We start from the raw sequence: 14,706 nt of genomic DNA on the forward strand, positions 1-14,706 counted from the left end.
TTGAGGGTCTTCTCCTCTTTTGCCCACACTCCACCATCCCAAGTATGATGCGTTTTTCCAAGCACTGGCCCCTTCTAACAACATGTCCAAAATATGTAATACGAAGTTCCACCATCTGTGCCTTTGAGGAGTACCTTTATTGTACTTCCTCCAAAGCACTCTTGTTCTTTTGGCAGTCCATGAGATAGTGCTCTTCTCCAAGACAACAACTGAAGGGATCAACTCTTCTCCTGCCATCTTTATTCACTGTCCAACTTTCAGATGCATGTCCAACTTTCAGATTCTATACAGTTCTCTTCTCCAACACCACAACTCAAAGACATGAATTCTTTTCCCATCTTCCTTATTTGATATCCAACTTTCAAGCGCATAATAGGAAAGAAAAAAATACAATGGGCTGAATCAGGTGCACTTCAGTCTTCAAACTGACATCACTGCTCTCCAGCACTTTGGAGAAGTCCCTGACAGCAGACTATACCAAAGTGATGTTTATGTCCCTTGCTTAGGTTCCCACCCAGTTATGTGCAATAAGATGTGCCTAAGTCAAGCTGTGGTCTTTTTAGTTGCCTTCTATGCATCTTGAAGTTAATTAGTTGAACAAACAATTCTATCTTGGAGGAAGTGTTATCAAGGTTGTCCTTGGAGGCAGGGAGAGTGAAACTTGGTCTCATATCCTTTGAGCATGTTGTTAGGATGGGGCAGTCCTTGGGAAAAGACACCATGCTGGGAAAGGTAGATGGTCAGAAAAAAAGAGACAGATACTTAACAAGCTGGGTTGACACAGCTCAACAATGGAGTTGAGCATGTAAGAGATCGTTAAGGATGGCACAGTGTAGGGCACGGTTCAGATATGTTGATCATAGGGTTGCTAAGAGTTGTAGTCAATTCAATGTCTCCTAACAACAACAATCATTGCAGATTCCCACACAGTAATATGGTGAAAGTCAAAGCCAATGGCTAGGAATGCCATTTTGAACAATGCCTGGTAAGAAGCAATCAGTCAATAAGAGATCAGCTGTTTTTGTGGCACTCACAGTTATCTTTCTGGGATGGCACATACAAGTTTTCCAGATGGGCAGGACACATATTTCTGGAGACAGCATTTACTCAGATATTGAAATATCAGTAATACAAGATCGTTTTCATGAAAACTAATGCATGTGTTGGGAAATAAACTTTTACAATCACGTGTATTTTTAACTTGAAATATTAGACATTGAAGAAATCTGTGCTTCCAAAATTTCCTAAATCTGTGTAGCCCCATGTCATGCCTCAAGACCTTGGAGGTCACACATCCTCTTTCCATTGCTGTCAATAGAATTTTACCAAAAATTAAGTGACGTGAGTGCAACAGAATTCTAGGATCAACTGCATCTTCAGTGGAGTTTTTTTCTAGAGGAGACGAATGTTTAATTCATACTCAAATGCCTCCTGTACTGTGAGTTCCTGGTGATAGTACTGACGTGGTACTTGAGAAATCAACCCAACAGCCAGCTCAACGAACAGGGCACACATGCTGTGTGTTGACAAGAGCAGTTGTCGGGAGACAGCTGCTGAAGTTCTGTGCTCTTGAGAATAGCCAGGAAAACCCGCCAAACCCTGGTGCTGAGCAGCTGCTGACCTGCTGTACCGGAAGCAGCATATGAGGTTAATCCTTAAAGAGAGTAGTCCTGGCAGGAGTCTCTATTTCTCCATTACCTCAGAAGGAGTCACTTGATGGAAGAAGTGTGTGTGTGTGTGCGCGCGCGCGCACATGAGCACATGAGTGTGTGCATACACACGGGGGGGGGGGTAGAAACATCAGTAGGAGTTGGTTTTACCCTGGGCAGGAACATATAGTGTCATACACAAGCACATAGACACTACCACCACTATTATTATCATCATCACCCAGTCATTTCTTCTTTTATCCTTCACTCCAACCCCTTTCCTCCTCCTTGAAGTGCCTTCCCACTCCCAGTGACAAAAATCAAAGACCCTCCTTTCAACCACTACCCACATCCTGACTGGCAGGTGATGGGATTAGTGTTGATGAGTTAACACACTGGGTGACAGCTGACACCAATACCACTGCCTTGGAAAGTCTTCTCCCCTGAGATTGCTGGTAGAGGATAAATTTAAAATTAGATTGAGATTTACAGGAAATGATGTTTTTAAAATGATTTTTTTTTTAAATCTTAAGCATTACTGTGAACATTCATGATCTCTTGGGTGAATTCCAACGGGACTTAAAGCTTGGGAATTTAGGGTTGACCCATGGTTCAAACTACAGTGACCTGATCCTAGCTAGGCTACAGAACATTAAGGCCAAAAATCAGGACCTCATGGATGGCCCTACATGATGCTAAAATTAATGGTCTCAGATGTTCTCTCAACTCTCAGATATTTAGAAACCTATATAGTGCTGGATAGAGCAAAAGTATCTTTTTGTATTTTGTAGAACTAGTGTTCCGTGTTGATTAAAGGAGACGCATATGAAGTGGATAAGATGTTAGGGTGGTATTGTCCATAGAGAATTTTGCTGCTAACTCAAAAGCTATGTGTCTTGAGTGGTTCAAATCCACCAGAATTTCTTTGGAAGCATGATGGGAAATCTCTTCCCATTCTGATTTATAGCTTCAGAAATGCAATGGAAGGTCAATATGAGTTGAAACTGAGTCTGAAGCAGTGAGTGTATGAATATATGGATACCAAGTATAAGAATACCTTAGCTGTGACCACCAAGAGAATCCCTCATTTTATCTATGTTTGGGCAGAAGTGAGGTTGATGTATGGACTCAAGATTTCCATGCATCTCTAGTGTTCAATGTGATCCTTATAAAATACTGAAATACATTCACTCCTCACCTTATCTATGTGGTTAGATTCCAAAAGTGAGGTTATTATGCAAAACTTGACATTATGTGAAAATTAAGGATCACCACATCCCATCCCAAAATGCAGGATGCTTGCAACATTCCATAGCTGCCCAATCTATCATACCGTTACAAAACGGGCACATTCCTGAGCTTCATGTAATCTTCACTCTCGCAGGCAATGCTACTCTTACCTCACATCTCCCAATTTTGTTACTGCCAGATGTTTATTACAGATGAACAAAAGAGTTGGGTATAGCTTTTCCACTATTGAAATAAATGAAAAATGCTGGCTAACAAGGCGGTTACTAAGTGAAGAGTAGGTATGCTAGAAACATGTCTTCAGGCCCTAGGAGTCTCTCTAGAGGTTTGTGATTTTAAGCAGTCTATGTTTTTGTTGTCTAAGGCCATCATTACATGAATTATAGAAATGTGTATTACGGGGGAAAACACTTTTTTGTGGAAATAGTTATATAATCTGTACTAAAATGTTATTATTTTTCTAAAGCTAAATTGAAAGGAAATTGAAGTCTACAAAATACCATGGAGACAAATTCTACTTTTCTTCGAGCTTTTCTGCCTTAGCTCAAAAGAATCTGAATCATATCCGGTTCTAACAAAGGATTGCAATGAATGTCTGTGAGAAAACAAGTAAATGTTTTTCCTCAAGAAAACTTCAGACTACCAGACAAAATAGGAACTTGTATACTTCAAAATTGAAAAGTTAGGCCTTCTAAATACTTACATTCAAAATTAGAATACACAAGAACTATAAATGAGGACAAAATAATTTTACAGTAAGATGAATGTTATAAGAAAACTTGTTTTACCTCATTTTCACCAACTTTGCAACTAAGTAAATGTCATAAGCATCCTGTCAAATCCTTACTCTGACATAATTTTTTTTTTTCAAAGAAGGGATAATCTCCTCCAGTGCAATTGGCAGCCTCAAAACTCCTTTATTAAAACACAAAAAGAGTTGAGTGAGTTGAATGACAATTGTCTTCTTCTGAATGTAGACTACTAACACAGCTAAGCCATGTTAAATAACAGGATATTGATTTTTAAACAAATGACATTGATATGGATTGCCTCAGTGACTGGGATAATGGGATTAAGTGTGGCAGAGAGATGATGAGATTGGTTCAGGATAAGACAGGGTTCAGAGCTATTGTACATAGGGTCACAATGAGTGGCAGACAAGTCGACAGCACATAACAACAATAACAACATGACAACACAACAGAATTCCAGCTGCTGCCAGGCTGAGGAATGACCTAAAGTCACAATGATGTAAAATCTGATCAAGTAAAATCTGAACCCACCAATTGCTCTGCAGGAAAAAGATGTGGCAAACAACTATGAGATACCATCTCACCCCAGTCAGAATAGCAAAATGTAACAGAACAGCAAGCAACAAATGCTGGTGAGGTTGTGAGAAACTGGAACCCTTATTCACTGTTGGTGGGAGTATAAAATGGTGCAACCACTGTGGAAGGCATTATGGTGCTTTCTCAAAAAGTTGCAAATAGAAATACCATTTGACCCAGCAATTCTACTACTGGGAATATACCCCAAAGAGACCATAACTGACATCCAAACAGATATATGCACACCCATGTTCATCGTGGCTTTGTTCACAATAGCAAGGAGTTGGAAATAACCTAAGTGCCCATCAACAAACGAATGGATAGAGAAGCTGTGATATAGTCACACAATGGAATACTAAGCTGCATTGAAAAACAAGGAACTCATGCAATATTATTCAAAATGGGTGACCCTGCAGGACATTATGCTGAGTGAAATGTCTCAGTCACAAAAGGACAAATACTGCATGTTGCCACTGTTGTAAAACAGGACTGACATCGGGTTTGAGGGGAGAATGAGGAGGGGGAAATGAGAAAGATGGGTTCAATAATGTATACTGCATTGAAACAGATGAGGGAGAAAACTGTTTGAAAGGGATATATGATTAGGCATTTTTGTCATGACAGTAGTCCAGATCGAAGGTTCCATAGTGTAGTGGACATGGGGGAGGGATTGCAAAACAATGAAAGAATTTTTCTTTTACTTTTCCAAGAGGGTAGTGTACTAGGGGGGAGTGTTGGGAGGGGAGAAAAGTGCAACAATGAGTGAATGGAAATGTAAAGTCTCTGTAAATTTTTATTGAAACTAATAATAAATTAAAAAAATTAAAAAGAAACCATAACTGCCACCCAAGCAGATATATGCACACACACAAAAAAGATGTGGCAATTTGTTTCTGTAAAGATTACATCCTTAAAAGTCCTTTCTGTCCTCTAGGGTTGCTACGAGCTGGAATCCTCTTCTGGGAAATGAGTTGGAGGTAATTCCAATCACTCAGTGGCTATGATGGTTATCATCTCTCATATAGAAAACATGGGCAAGATTTTGGGCCAAACCACCTCAAGCAAAGCCACCAGCCATTTGTCAATGAAGACTTGCATATTGATGTAATAATGTTGAATAGCTTTTCAAGCCAGATTTCAGACGAGGATGGACTGCTGTCATTGTTAGGTGCCACGAAGTTGATAACAACTCATGACAACTTTGTGAACAACACACATGAGCCCAGTCCTTTTCTGTGTCATTCTCACCATTTCTGGCACATTTAAGCTCATTGCTGCAGTCACTGTGTTTACTTATTTTATTGGAAGTCTTCCTCTCTTTCACTGACTTTTCATCACCTTTCCAAGCATTATGTCCCTTTCCAAGTAAGAGCCTTGCCTAGCAACATGCCAAAAATATAAGAGATAAAGCTTAAGGATTTTTGCCTCTAAGAAGCAATCTGACTGCACTTTCCCCAAGACATATCTGTTTATTCTTTTGGTAGTCGATGGAGTATTAAGTTTTCTGCTCCCACATCACAATTCAAGGACATTAATTATTCTTCTGTCATCCTTGTTTATTGTTTAGCTTTCTGATTCATAGCAAGTTATTAAAAAACAAACAACAATTAAAAAAAAAACAACAAACCAAGGCCTGAATCGAGCACACCATAGTCTTCAAACTGACATCATTGTTCTCTGTGTTTTGGAAAAGTACCTCACTTACCCAATGCAATAAATCCCCTGATCTGGTTGCTAAGGGTGTTGGCATTGATCCAAGTAAGATAAAATTATTGACAATTTCAATTATTTCTCCATCTGTCACCCAGTGGTGAAGACTTTTTTTTTAATATTGAGATGCAATTCTTTTTCTTATACTGCTTTATTTTTAAAGTCTTATATATTGTTTTACACACCAGATCTTTCCCATTTCCTTCAAGATGTAATTCTTATTGAAAACTGTAGTCCTTGATCTTCTTCAGCAAGCATTTCAAGCCCACTCACTTTCAGCAAGCAAAGTTGTGTAATCTCCATAACACATGTTGTTGATGAGCCTTCCTCTGATCCTGCTGCTACATTCCTCTTTTATAGAGTCCAGCTTTATGAAGTATTTGCTCAGCATACAGTTTGAATAAATATTTATATTTTCCTCCATTCCCAACAAAGGTGGTCCAACAGAAGGTAGAAAGTATCCAACAACATCATTAAACTCACATACAAGTAAAATATTGCTGAAGATCATTTAAAAATGGCTAGAAGAGTATGTTGACACAGAAGCTCAAACTGGATTTAGAAGAGTGTATGACACTGAGTATAAAACTGCTGATGTCAGATGGATCCTGTCTAAAAGCAGAGAATACCAGTAGAATTCCTGTCTGTGTTTTATCAATGATGTAAAGGCATTTGACTGTGTGGATCATAACAAACTATGGCTAACATTGAGAAGAATGAGCATCCCAGAACACTTAAATGTCTCATATAAAATCTATAATATACCTAGACCAAGAAGCTATTTTCCAAAGGAAACAAGGGGATACTACATGATTTAAAAAGAAAACAACAACAACAAAAAATAACCCCAGATGGACTAAGAAAAAGGGGAGTCTAGCAGACTATTTCTGAAACATAATCAACCAAGTGAAATACTATGGATCACAATAACTTGATCCTATTGGGCGTGATGTCTCTATGAACTGGAAGTGACTAACAACAACATTCAGTCTCAAACCCTTAATCTCCTCAAGTCAATATGCGTCTTCTGAAAGCAAATAAGAACAGCTCCAGATCAACTAGCAAAGATTTGAAAGAATCAGCTTCTGATGGACTTTTTACTACCTATATCTATGCTTTGTCTGTTTATTCTTCTCCAACAGTGAGCAGTCCAAAAAGCAGGCTTTGTTAAACACAAGAGTGATGTTATCTTGAAAAGAGGATAAACAACATTCCTCTTCACTGAAGTATGTCGTAGTGCTGATGTTTTGGATGTAAGAGTTTACCAAAGCAAATCTGGAACCACTAAACACTACTTGCTCAACTGGTACCCTGTAACCACAACATTCAGCTCTTCTTTTGAAAGGAAGACAGAAGCAAGATGAGGACTGTTTAAATTATTTGAAATCCCTGTAATAGGTGGCACACCAGTCAGTCATAAGGGAGGCCAATACTGTTTCTAACTAAGCCTGTAACTCAATTTCAAATTTTGTAAACATAAAAACACAGTGTGTTATAATTGTTAAGGATCCCTGATGACAATGATTAAGTGGTTTGTTACTAACAGAAAAGTCAATAGTTCATACTCCTCAGCTGCTTGTCTGGAGAAAGATGAAGTTGTCTGCTTCTGGAAGGACTGCAGTCTTGGAAACTGTGGGACCCTTCTATGAGCCTGAACCTGCTTGATGGTAATGAATTTGGTTTGGGCTTTTATTCCAGTTATTAGAGAGAAGGGGAGCTGGATTATTTCAAGTTCAGTGATTTCTCAACCTGTCAAATGTCCTCTAAAATATAGCAAAACAAATCCTGGGAAAGTAGTGGCTATGTTAAAAAAAACAACAAACACACATACACATTACTAGATTTTTTGTTAAAACTGATTCTGTGATTATGTGTTCTTTATTTGGTAATAAATGAACCATCAAAAAGGGAAAAACTGTTAGGATCACTCAAATCTAGCAGGTTTCCAGGGAAATTCAAAAGCAGATATTTTCAGATCAGTTATACTGACTTCATGAAGTGCTTAGCAAATAAATCTTGTGCAAGCTGTGGTCCAACATCCTGGTCATATCAGATCACATGGGGACACCATCTATCCCCCGTGAGTCATGAAGCAGCTGCCGTGTGGCCAGTGTTGTGTTTGGGCTCAACAGGGCTCACAGTATTGAAGGTATAAGTGCAAACCTGTTTCTACCAACGACCCTTCAGAGTGGAGAGCCTGATGTCTGGCAGGACCATATTTCCCATTTGCACATAACCATTCTGTGAGGAGTACACACAACAAAGAACAAATAAGCTGTTGAAATGACTCTTGACTCTGGTTCAAATATTCTGAATGAGAAAGCCTTGGCAGTACAGCTTTTTTTTTAATAAAAATTTGTATGTAGACTTAGCCAGCTAGACTCTGTTTAGATGATCCCAATTTTGTTGGCAACATCCGAAGCATCAGGAGCAAGTCAAACATAGGCCTTCTTCTCTCCATCAGGCCTAATCAAAGTGTTGACCTTGGCCACATCAATGTCGTAGAGTTTCTTTACAGCTTGTTTGATTTGGTGTTGTTATCTTCTATCTTCCTCATAGCTGACTCAGTGGTCAGGGGAAATTTGATGGTGGCATAGTGATCAAGCTTGTTTCTCCTGGGGGCACTCTTCCAGGGGTATTTGGGCTGCCGTCAGAGCCTCAGTGTCTTAGGCCGCCGGAACGTGGGTGATGTGCGGATCTTCCTTTTTTTTTGGCTGTGGACGCCCTTCAGGACTGCCTTCTTGGCTTTAATGCCTTTGCTTTGGCTTCAGTTTTGGGAGGGGCAGGGGCTTCCTTCTTCACATTCGTTGCCATCTTTGTAGAAAAGAGCAGTACAGCTTTTGCTTTCTCCTAGTCTGTTACCTGATCTGGTTTCCCAGCGGGATTCTGGAGCTTCATCACGACTTCAGAATCCCTACAGATTCTGTTTATTTCTTGTAAAAATAAAATCACATCTAATTTTAAAATGACATCATTGAGTAGATACCAGATAGTCCACCGGCTTTAAATATGCAATTATATTCTTTTAGCACATTTACACAGTTTTACCATTGCCACAATTTTTAGACTATTTTCTCAACACTCCAGAAAGATTCCTACTATCCATTTGTTATCAGTCCCTTTTCTCATCCAAGCCATGGGCAATCATCAATTGGTTTTCCATGTGTTTTCTGACTTGCCTTTTCTGTGCATTTCATAGCAATGTTGTGGTCGTTGTTAGATGAATCACCTATGACTCATGGTGACCCTGTGAACAACAGATCGGAACCTTGCCCCATACTGCATTTTCCTCAGGATCTCTGTCATGCGCTGTAGTAGTCACTAAGTCAACCTATCTCCTTGACAGTTCTCTTTTGTTACACTTTCCCAGCATGATATCTCATTCCACGAGATTTATTCCTTCTGAAAATATGCCGAAAGAAGCACTCTGATTGTACTACTTTCAAGACAGATATGTTTTTGTTCTTTCAACACTCTGTAGATATTGAGTACCAAAATTCAATGACATTGATTCTTCTCCTGTTATCCTTATTTATTGTTCAACTTTCTGCATAGGAAGCAATTGAAAAGGTCATGGCTGGGAACAGGCACACCTTAGTCTGTAAATGGACATCATTGCTTTTTAGAACTTTGGAGATGTCTTTGACAGCAGATTTTCCCAATGCAACATGCATTTTGAATTCTTGTCTGCTCCTACCAACAGTTGATTGTGGATCCAAGGAAAATTAAATAGGCAGTAGTTTCAATATTTTCTCCATCTGTCATAATGTTGCCTATTGGTGCAACGGTGAGGATTGTTATTTTCATGATATTGAGATGTAATCCATACTGAAGGCTGTAGGTTTTTGATCTTTTGCAGCAAGTGGTAAAAGCCTTCTCCAATTTCAGGAAGCAAGGTTATATATGTTATCTGCAAAATGCAAGTTGTTGATGAGGTTGTGTTTTTCCCCCCAGTCTTGGTGCCACATTTTTCTTCATAGATTTCAGTTTCCTGAATGAGTTGCTCAGCATACAGATTGAATAGATATGGAAAAAAGATATAACACTGGTCCACATCTTTCTTTATTCCCACCTTTTTATCAATAGAATTGTGCTATAGTGATTTTGCATTTGGGTGTCATGTCTGGCTTTTATTTTATATAATATTTGAAGTTAATAACTGTTATGTATCAGCAAGAAGTTGCATTCTAGTGTATGAATATATGTCACATTTGCTGTATATATTCACAAGTTAATTCACATTTGGGCTATTCCCAGGTTTTGATGATTATGACTCATGCTGTTCTGAGAATTTCTATGCAAGTCTTATGTCCCTATTTGCTTTCATTTCTCTTATATAAACAGCCAAGAGTAGAATTATTTGATTATGTGATACACTTTTAAAAAATTTTCTTTTGGTGCAACTTGCTAAAAAATTGCCAAAATATTTCCAAAATATCTGCTTTATTTCCACAATATTTGAAGGTTCCAACTTCTCTAGATCTTCATTAACACTTGTCTGTCTTTTTTTTATTATAACAATTGTAGTAGGTGAGAGTCATTCTAGACATACTTTCATCTTCTTCAACTTCAAGTTGGATTTGCACATGAGTAATTGGATGTCTGTTTCACAGTCAGCATCTGATTTGGTTTGGACTGAAGATATTGAACTTCTCCAATGACATCATAGTTACAAAGGTGGAAGATGAGTGAAAGACAGGAGGACCCTTAATGAGATGGATGCTGCAATGGGCTCAAATGTCAGAACAGGATAGAATAGGGTTCAGGTCTATTGCTCATAGGGTCACTATGGGTTATATTGACTTGACAACATTTAAAAACAATACTACTGGGTATGAGTATATAGGAGTATATATATCAATAATAACTTGGTAATGTGTTGGCAATATATCTTTACTCTAGATATCTTTCAAGCTCTGGTGATGTAGTCCATAGAAAGTTGCACTACTAAATAAAGGTTGCACTTCTCTGACAGTTCCAATGCACCAGGGGACTCCATAGGAGAAAGATGGATAATCTCCCTTGTGATTTACAGCCTCAAAAATCCTACTGGAGGTTGAGCTATGAGGTAATGAGATTCAGGTGGTTTTTGTTTTGTTTGTTTGTTTATTTGTTTTACATAGTTTTTATTCTCTGAAGTAAGACTATTACCTCTTGCCTGAAGTTCATTTTGCAAACTCAAGGAGAGCTTATTTTATTAGGAATCAGAAATGCTGGAAATGAGACTGGATTAGAACACTCTCTTTTTATGCGCCAAAACATCTGAACAACAATTTTTCCTTGTTTCCTTCTCTAGCAGAGAGTCACCAAAAGGTCACATGATACAGAAAGTAAAACATGCCCCCACCACCAAGACTTATCTTTGATAAATAATTTCCTGGTAATAAACACCTCAGAATTAATTGTTTTTATCTTGTCCTTTGGCAATTGAAAGTGTATAGCAAAAATACTTTGCGGTGATAGATGGTAGATCTACCCCAGATTGTGATTAAAAATGAATTTGTTTATGAGGAGAGAGGTTAATGTAATGGAATAAACTTTGGATAGAGAGTCAGAATGCTTGAGATTTAGTACATACTCTATCACTAATTACTAATAACAGATACATCTTGGGAAAAGGTCAGCCAAAATACCCCTTGGAAGCAAAGACGTTGAAGTTTCATCTCTCACATTTTAGGCATGTTGCTAGGAAAGTCTATTCCTTGGGAAGGGACATCAGGCTCAGAAAGGTGGAGGGTCAGTGAAAGAGAGGAAGATCCTCAATGATAGAGTCGGTGACTGCAGCAATGGGCTCAGTTGTATCAGAGATGATGAGGATAGGACAGGGTTCGGATCCGTTGTTCATAAAATCACTATGAGTTGTCCTTGATTCAATGGCACCTACCAACAACAACAACTGTCACTAATTATCAGACTTTGAACAAGTTTGGAGGCTCAGTAACATTGTCCATTGAATTAGAAAAAATAGAATAATCAAAGGACTTCACAGGGTTCAGATCTGTTCTTCATAGTCTTTATGAGTTATATTTGACTCAATGGCACCTCACAACAACAACAACAGTAGCTAATGATCTTGAACATTACTTCATATGCTTGCCAGTCATCTGAATATCATCTTTGGTCAAATTCATGTCCTCTGCCCTTTTTGTAATTGGATTGTCTTTTTATTTTGTAGAACTGTTGTGATTTTCTGTACATTTCAGAGATGAGTTCTTTGACAGATCTGGCCTAGTCAAGAATTTTTTTTCTGGTTTGTAGTTTCTCTTTTCACTTTTGTGAAGAAGTTTTTTGGTACACACAAAGATTTAATTTTGTAGTAGTTTTTGTAGAGACCATTGAGTTAACTATGACTCATAGTAACAATATGAACAACATATCTGAAACTTGCTTTATCCTGCATTATCTGTATTGTCTCTTACACGGGAGCACATTGTTACAGCCTCTGTGTCAGTCTCTCTTATTGAGGGTCTTCTTCTCATTCTCTGGCCCATGCCAAAAGTACATGGGATGCTCTAAGGAGTTTCCTGGTTGCACATCTTCAAGAAAGACTTGTGCATTCTTTTGGGAGTGTAGGAAATATTCAGTACTCTTTTCCAGGATGACAAATCAAAGGCACCAATTCTTCTGTCATCCTTATTTTTTGGTCCAACTTTCACATGGATAGCAAGTAATTGAAACGACTACTACTCAAATCAGGCACAACTAAATCTTAAAGCTGACATCCTTGCTCTCTAATGTTTGGAGATGTCCTTGATAACAGATTTTTTTCCAGCACAAGGTGTATTTTTTTAATTTTATTATTATTGCCTCCCCCTACAATGAGTGTGGATTATTGATCCAAGTAAGATTAAATCATTGACAACTTCACTCTTTTCTTCATCTAGATGTTGTTTATAGGTCCAATGGTGAGGACTTTTCCCCCCTTGACATTGGTTTTGTATATATGCTGTTAGTCATTTTGATGAAGTCCCATCTCTTCCCATTTTATTGAGAGTTTTTATCAGGAAAAAGTGTTGAATATTGTAAAATGTCTTTTCAGTGCTAAGTGAGAAAATCAAGTGTGTCTTTTCCTTTATTTTGCTGACATGATGCATTATACTGATTTGCTTGTTTTTCTAAATTGAACCATCTTTGTATACCTGGTATGAAGCCTTATTAATCATTATGACTGATTCTGTTTTCATTATTAATTTGGTTTTTACTGTCTAGGATTTTGTTGAGAATTTTTCCATCTTGCTCATGCCTGGCTTTGGAATCAGGGTTGTGCTTGTTTCAGAAGATGAGTTTGGGAGTATTCAATTATTTCGTATATTTTGGAAGAGTTTATGCAGAATTAGTGTCAGCTTGTCTCTGGTTATTTGGTATAATTTACCAGTGAAGCTGTCTCAACCAGGACTTTTTTTGGTTGGGAGTGCTTCTATGACTTGTTTAACTTTTTATTTTGTCATATTTATTTTCAAATTTTCTACCCTGTCTATGTTCATTTAGGTAGGCAATGTGTTTCTAAAAAATTTACTATTTTCTTTAAGTTTTCAAACTTCTTGGAGTATGTTCTTTATAATATTATGTTATTATCCTTTTTATTTAAGTTGATTCTGTGTAATATCCCCATTTTATTACTCACTTGTGGGGTTCCCCCCTTTCTCCTTCTTTTCCTTTGTTACTTTGCCAGTACCTTGTGAATTTTAGTATTCTTTTAAAGAACTAGCTTCTACTTTTGTTAATTATTTTGAGCCAAAGTTTACAAATCATATTGTATTTTCATTCAATCATTAACAGTCATGCTGGTTTTTTAACATTAATTACAAGTGATTAATAAAATTAATTACAATGCCTAATCAAAACTTTATATTGTATATTGCCTTTCCCTTACCCTAGTTTGTTTCTTAAGTTTAGCTTTCAAGTCTTTTTTTTTTTTTACTGTTAATTGAAAGTTTATTCCACAGTAGCCAAAACTGTACTTAATCAGTAAGATTAAACATGGGTTTAAAATTCATATCACATCAGGATGTCATGACAAGGATCTCCTCAGGCAAGACTACAGAGCGAGCAAGTACTGTTAAGAACTGGCCATTTTTTTCCCCAGAAAGATGTTGAAGTTTCCTAGGAGCTCCTCTGTCATAAATGTAAGTGAGTAAATAGGGCTACTGTCTGGGAAAATCACTATTTTTCCAGAGGAAATCCAAGTGGCAGGGTGTAGGGGTGGGGGTGGTGGGGAAGAAAGAGGAGTGGGGGGGTGGAGTAAACACAATTTTGCAAAGAAAAAAAAATAGGGAATGTCATGCACAATTTTGTTTTAAATACATTGGTTATTGTTGTTTTTGTTATTCACTGTTGAGTCTGAACTAACCCATTTTTTTTACCTGTTAGTCACTAACATGTAAAATTTATAAATGTGAAATTCCATGGATATTTAAAACTAACAAAAAACATTTTTCTCTTTATCTTGAAAAGATAATTCAGTAGTTTATCTATTCTCTTGGACTTTAGGACACATATGCAATCAGTTTGCGGGGATTACATGACACACTACTCAAGTCTTTTTAATTCTTTCTATTATTTTTCTGCTTTTTAGTCTTGTTGATTCTCCTCTGCCGATGACCCTACGTTTTTCCTATGCTGCTTATTATATATCTTGGTATCTTTCTTTTGAGGTCGACCTGTTTGGGGTTTGTTCAGTTTTTTGAATACATGTTTTCTCCTTTTTCATAGTATTTGAAAAGTTTTCATACAGCAACTCTTCAACAATTCACTCTGTGCTTTGTGTGTGC

Source organism: Elephantulus edwardii, unplaced genomic scaffold (genome assembly GCF_000299155.1).
Source record: "Elephantulus edwardii isolate Elephantulus edwardi_28Jun2011 unplaced genomic scaffold, EleEdw1.0 scaffold00134, whole genome shotgun sequence".
Lineage (NCBI taxonomy): Eukaryota > Metazoa > Chordata > Mammalia > Macroscelidea > Macroscelididae > Elephantulus > Elephantulus edwardii.